A 7,550-nucleotide genomic window follows, 5' to 3' on the forward strand; every position below is an offset into this window, starting at 1 on the left:
CAGACATGGATAATTAAATCACTGGCCTTTGGTGATTGAACTCAATATCCAGCCTCTCTCCCCTCCCTAGAGGTTTGGGGATGGGGCTGAAAGTTCCAACCCTTTAATGACATGGTTGATTCCTCTAGCCACCAGCCCCCACCCTGAAGCTATCTAGTGGCTTTTAGCCACCATCATTTCATTAACATATACAAAGACAGTCTTATCAGTTCTGAGATTCCAAGGGTCTTAGAAGCTCTGTGCCAGGAAGCTCTGTGACAGGTCTTTGAAGACAGAGACCAAATATATATTTCTAATTATGTCACGGTATGTTAATAGGTGGGCTAGACTTCCATATTTCATACCTCTATTCAAAGATGCCTCTCCTCTAATTCACATTTAATACCTCATATGACCAACTAAGGAAAATGAAAGACCTCAGGCTGGTTTGTAAAAAGTACAATAAGTTAATACTAGCCAAAAATGGTAGTTGTATTAAACCCCTACTCAAGAATGACTAAAGAAAATTTTCCCAGTGGTAAATATTCCCAGTGGGCAGACAAGGAACATTATGTTTTGTCATTCACCACAGGTGAAGGAAAAGAAACCTGAGCTATGTATATATATGGACTCCTGAGTGGCAAGTGGCTTGGCTGGAAGGAACACAATTGGAAGATTAGGAGCAAGGAGGTCTGGTGAAGAGATAAGTAAATAGGCCTATGGGAGTAGGCATAAAGCATGAAGACCTTTGTACTTCCTGATACACACCAGAAATCATCTACTACTGAAGAAGTGCTCAATAACCATAGATTTGTCCTGTGGAATCAGCCAGCCCATCTCCTCAGCCAACCAGTGTGGATGCAATGATCCCATAAAGAGTAGCAGCAATGATCAAAGGGATGGAAGCTACACATGGACCCCAAAGCATGGGTTCTCTCTCATCGTGATTGATTGAGCTATTTCCACAGATGACTGCCTGACATGCTACATTAGAGACCTGTGCTGAACTTTGATATGGCACAACTTTTCCAGAAACCAGCCAGCCACTTGGAGATACTCTGTTACATCAGACCCTTACACCAATTTTTCCTTACCAGAATTGTCACTCTGGATGATTTTGCCTTCCTTGCCTATAATACCTACAATACCTCCACTGACGCTACCACCCAAGGGCTTACCAGATGTCTGACCTATAGACATGATATCACAGACAATGTTGTTTTGGACCAAAGCTCCCATTTTATGACCCAAAAAAAGGTGAACTGATAGGCTCATGACCATGACCATGACCATGGGATACACTGATCTAACATGGTACTCTATTACCCCAAAATAGCCAGTCCAGTCAAAGAGTGGACTGACCTGTTAAAGCTCTAAACTGCCAGCTAAGGTCATTACTCAATGGAATGACATTCTCCAAGGTGCATTAGATGTGCTGAAATAATAGCTGATGTATGGTGCTCTAGCCCCAATAGCTAGAATTTACAGAAATGGGAATCAAGGGGTAGAAGTAGGAATGGTCACTCTCACCATCATTTCCTGTAACCCATATAAGGAATTGTCCTCCTTAACTCCATGACACTACACTAAACCAGGTTAGAGGCCCAGGGTCCCAGGGGCAGAATACATGTGTCAGGAAACACAGTAAAGATTTTGCTGAACCGAAAGCTGTGACTATCATCTAACTCCTTTGGGATACTTGTAACAATGGACCAATAGGCCACAAAAATATGGCCAAGGAAAACTGGAAAACTGGAAAACATACCCTGATTTCGATGAGGAGTTGGAGCTATTGCTACACAATAAGAATAGGGAGAAATATGTCTGGTATCTAAGGGTTTGCAGGTATGTCATTTGGTGCTTTCATGCCCAGAGATAACACTAAATATGCATTATAGCAACCACAGCCCAAAAAAGGCTACTAAAGGCTTAGACTCCTCAGGGATGAAAGGCAGTGTGACCCTACCAAGATGAGTCAGAATGCTCATTGAGGGCAAAGAAATCTGGAGGAAGATGAGGAGTATCAGTTACAACTTTGGGACCAGCTGAAGTAACAGACATAGCAGTTTGCTTTACAAATCTCTCATTTTGAGTCTTTTCAGAGATTGTGACTAGCCTCTTCCTTGAAGGGAATTCTGTGCATTGTGGGACTTGTAGCTTCTATAAGGGAATAAAGAAGGCATCTTCTTTCATAAAAAGAGTGTTCAACATAAGCAAAAGTGTGGAGGCAAAAACCATCAAGCAGTAGCACACTGCTGGGTAAACTGTATTTAGGGGTGATGTGAAGTCTTGTCTAAGGGCACATGGAGAAGGAATGTAAGAGACCTCAAACTTAGGGCTTCTTATCCTAAATACCAAACTCTTTCCCCTGCATCTTGGTATTTACTGAGTAAAAACCACATAGCAAGCCTCTGTTGATGTAGAGATGTATATACTGCGCCATCCTTGAGGATTAATTTAAACTTGTCCTTAAGCATGTATTTGCAAGTAAAGAAGAATAACACAAGGCAGCCAGAGCTAAGTGCCAAGAAAATTAATTATACAGTCAGACAGTGCTAGTAGAGCTCCTGAAGAAGAAATACTTCCCCAAGGAGGGCCAGATGGGTAGGTGCCACCTGCTGAGTTTGAGCCTGTGCTTGGCTTTACCAACTACCACTGTCTTAGAAGCATTTAGAAGCAAAGGTGAGAGAGAGCTGTTCTTGTAGATGCAGTGACCTTTCATTTGGGTATAACTCTTGTGCCAGCTATGAAGCTAGGAGGATGTTTGTGTGCCATACAAATGCTCAACAAAGGACATCCAGTGCAGATGAGGCTCTTAATAAGCAGGGAAAATATGTAACATATTCTTTGGATTTCAGTCAGACTCTTTCCCTAGGCACTCCAGTACTTGATCGGGAGGCCTAGGTACAAAGTGCCATGATGGCATAGATACAGGCTGTTCATGGGATCAATAACATGAACTTTCTCTCTCCAAGGCTAACTTGCCTATCCCTATTGCCAAATGGCTAACCTCCCAAAAGCAGAAATCAGCACCTAGCCTCCTATATGGCACCATTTACCAGAGAGACCCGCCAACCACATGGTAGCAGGTTGAGTGCTTTGGATTCCCTCTATCATGAAGTGGGCAGAGAGTTAGACATGGGATAAACATGTCCTCTGGGTTATAGATTTGCCGTCATTGCTTGTAATGCTTCTGCTAGCACCACTATCCGTAGGATTACAAAATGCCTTATTCACCATCATGGTATTCCTCACAACATTGATTCTAATCAAGGAATTCATTTCTCAGCAAAAGAAGTGTGGCAACGGGCTCAGTTCCATGGAATTCACTCTTAATATATACCTCATCACCCAGAAACAACTGGCCTAAAATAATGGTGAAATGAGCTACTTAAGTCTCAGCTGTGGTTCTTCCAATTAGGATATAGCCCTCTGAAATAATGGTGTTCTGCCATACAGCATAGAGTATACACTTTGAATCAAGGACCAATGTATGGTGCTATTTTTTCATAGCTAGAATACATAGATCTTAGAATCAAAGGGTAGAGTGGAAGTGGTTCCTCTCACCATTACACTTAATAACTCACAGAATTTTTGCTTCCTGTCACTGCAACTTTGAGCTCTGCTAGTTCGGAGATCTTGGATCCCAAGGAGAAAAGCTCCCACTAGGAGAAGTAACCATGATTCCATTGAATTGGAAGTTGGGACTCCTCTCTGGCCATTTTGGGTTCCTGTGCCACTGAATCAGCAGATAAGAAAAGGGGATTACTCTACTAGTTGGAGTAATTGATCCAAGAGCTGGTTGCAGGAATGACTAGACCTAGAGCTCAGGGAATTCTGTGGGGCATCCCACACTACTTCCATGCTAATGGAAGTTAAAAGTTAGTAGAAATCATAGCAAACAAAAATACACAGGATCTCTAAGGATTCAGACTCTTTACGAATAAAGGTTTGAGTCATCCCACCAAGTAAGAAATACTGAAATACAGACTAACTGATGTCCTGGCTGAGGATGATGAAAACAGAAAACAGGTAGTAGAAAAAGGAAGACTGCACATGCATAGACAGGCAGACACACACACACACACACACACACACACACACACACACACTTTATGACCAGTTATATCAACAAGGACTATAGCTGTTATACAAATTTTCTTCCTTCTGTGTGTATGTATTATTTTATTTTCTTTCTTCCCTTATTATTTTTTACCATACACATTGTTGGAGATTAACTTTGCAATTTCCTCTTGGAGTAAAAAAAAATTCAGGTGATGGAACTGTGACTACATTTCAGGTGAGAATTAACATGACCTAGTAGTAGATAGTGTGACTGTCTCCCAAAAATGAATCCAATAACTGTTGAACCATTGCAACTCCTTATTTTGAAGGAAAGAATGAGAATGTCTTTCTTTGTACAATAGAAGGTTGCATCTTGTTAGGTAAAAGAACAAGATGGTTTTAATGGTTGTAAGAAGTTCAAAGAAAGGATTGCATAAATATTGAGTATCCAAAGCGGTAACCTGTCACACAATTGTCTTTTCAATTTGAACCCATCCTTCTAAATTCAGCTTTATGATGCTGGGGCTTCTGCTGGGCTACTGGCCCCTATCAACTGAGGCTCTGTCAATCAAGGCTGCTGAAGAAAGGCTGAAGAGCTGGAAGAGGAGTAGGGAATTTGGTCCTAACTGTTGGGGTCTTGTTTCTGTCAGACTTATTTGTCCAGTGATGGCAATTTGTTTCATAGCAGCAGTTGAATACAGTTTGAACTTTTTCCAACACGGACTCTCTGTGCCTCCTCAGAACTATCATTTGTAGACCTCTTCCTTAGAAGGTTTGAGTCTCAGCTCCATGGGGCCCCTTCTGCAAGCTCAGAGACGTTAGCGCCAGCCAAGCAGTTCCCCCTTCTCAAAGGTTTAACTCTCAGCTCTGTGTGGCCCCCGGTTCTAGGGATGGTAGCTGCTTCCTGAAGTTGCTAAGTCCATGATACCCTTGTGTTCTCTTTTGCCTTTTCAGTTAGTAAGCAATTCTTCTTGGGTATTTAAAAGTCTTTTGTGTGAATTGGCTATGTTTAAAATTCTCACGATACCTAGTATGGTTTCTGTGTCCTGATTAGACCCTGGCTAATATGTCTCTTAAAAAGGGAACTGTATGATGAGGCAGTGAGACAAAAGTGGAAGCCTTACCTTTGAATCTGGCCTTCACACTTCGTTCTCCACAAGATCTCATCCAACCCTGAGTACAGCACTCCCTATCTCATATGTTATGCTATAGCAACATCGGAACAGCCTGCGGCTCCACATACACCATGTGGTGTCTGCGTCTATGTGACCTACCTCTTCTAGGAATCATGACAGGACCATCCCTTTAGATCAAAGTTGAGTAATAAGGGATGGAGCTGGAGACAGGTTAGACCAGGCCTTGAATGGATCACCAAGAGTTTGACTTTCTGCTGCTGAGAGGATAGACTTCCAGAAAGATTTTAAGCTGGAGACTCATATGAAAACAGCAGTATTTCAGGAGCTACATCTGGAAGCCATATTGGGATGTTCTTCCAGCCCAAAATTTCCCCTCCCCATTCTGACATTCCTATTAAGGAAAATATGTCCCAAAAGCTATGCAACTTTTTCTTCCTCTTCTTACCGTGTCAGTGCTACTCTGAGGGCAAAGCTTCTACCTTTTTGCCACCAGAGTAGCATCCCCATCATCATGACCACCACTAGCACCATTGCATTTTGTAAGTTACCAGCAGTGGATGGGAGAAACCTGGCCAAAGGAGGTGGAAGATTAAGAAAGGGAAGGGTAGAGGCTGATGTGAGAGGAGGCTAGAAGAGAGAGACTAGTAGGAAAGAAAGAAGTTTATAAGAGGAGAAATGGGAGATGGGCCTTAGTGAGAATAGTGTGCTCTCATTAATAAGTGAATGGATCCATTCAATAACCACAGAGCAAAATGGACAGAGGGCAAACACCGCTCAGACCCTTCTCTTTTTAGCAGAAGGCTATGCTCTCTTCATTTGAGAGCAACTTGATACTGCAAATCTAATGGGAATGAGAATGTCTCATAGGACAATCTTTCCATTAATCTATACCCATTTCATTACTCAACAGGGAATGGTGAAACTTAAGAAAAGCTAATTGGGGAACAGAAGTAAGAGTTTACTTCCTGATCCCTATGATCCCAAACTCTTCACCCATTAAACAAGTATTTCAATGAGTCTATCTGTGCTAGATGCTGGGCTCATAGTATTAAAAGAGATAGGCAGTATGCTCGCCCTCATTAAGTTTATAGTCAGAAATTAAGGTGTGGACATAGGCCAGGCACAGTGGTTCATGCCTGTAATCCCAGCACTTTGGGAGACTGAGGCATGCAGATTACTCGAGGTCAGGAGTTCAAGACCAGCCTGTCAAACATGGTGAAACCCTGTGTCTAGTAAAAATATAAAAATTAGCTGGGTGTGGTTGCACACACCTGTAATCCCAGGTACTCGGGAGGCTGAGGCACGAGAATCACTTGAACCCAGGAGGCAGAGGTTGCAGTGAGCCAAGATCACATCATTGAACTCCAGCCTGGACAACAGAGCAAGACTCCATCTCAAAAAAAAAAAAAAGAAAGAAAAGAAAAAAAAAGATGTGGACCTAGCAGAAAGTGTTAAGTGTTCTAAGAGATAAAGCACTATAGGAATGTAAAAAAAAAACAAAGAGAAAAATTCCGATTATCAATAGATGGGGGAGATAACCAAAAAAGCTTCATGAAAGCATGGCATTTGATCTGGGTTTGGAAATGCAGGTAGAGTTTGAACAAGTCAGAGAGAAAGAGGAAGGGCTATAGGCATAGGAAGGGAAGCACAGACTAAGCAAACGGATGGGAAATCCTGGGGCATGGATGGAGAAGAGTAAGTAGGATTATCTGGACAGAGCCTAGTGTTACCACGAGGGTCTTCCTCTCTCTCCAACCCTCACAATCATTTCCCCAGCCTCATCCCTCTGGAGCCAACCCACTCTAGCTTTCCATCTCTTGCTACTTACACCTCCCTATCTGTTCCCCCAGGGAACCCTCAGTCAGAACAGAGGGATTTATGAGCCGCAACTCTCCCTTCCTGAGATCAATGGCCTAAGATCAATAGCTATAATGCAGAAAATTAATCCATATTCATTAGAATTGAATTGAGCAAATGATATTATTAATATAAAAATTCCTTTGGAAATCTATGGAAAAGAATTAAAGGGAAAATTGTTCTAACGTCACTACTGTCTGCCTAGCCACAGATTTAAGAAATTCAGGCAAGGAGAACTGTTTATTTTCAAAGAAAGCTTTAAAAGTTCTTCAGGGGTGTAGCTACATTTACCATTCAGATGCAGCAGGTGTGGAGAGGGAAGAGATGCTTTCCTCCCTGTGGATTTGGAGGTCTAGGAAGTAGAACTGACTAACCCACTTACGGGTCACCTCCAGTCCCAGAATCCTAGGACTGCCATGCTTCTCCCTAACATCACGAGGAATCACAGATGTGTTTGAGGGATATCAACTGCAATCACTAACTCAGAAAACAGCCTTGATTCCTGAAGACCAT

The sequence above is a fragment of the Colobus angolensis genome, unplaced genomic scaffold, assembly GCF_000951035.1.
Source record: "Colobus angolensis palliatus isolate OR3802 unplaced genomic scaffold, Cang.pa_1.0 Scaffold7, whole genome shotgun sequence".
In the NCBI taxonomy this organism is placed as follows: Eukaryota; Metazoa; Chordata; class Mammalia; order Primates; family Cercopithecidae; genus Colobus; species Colobus angolensis.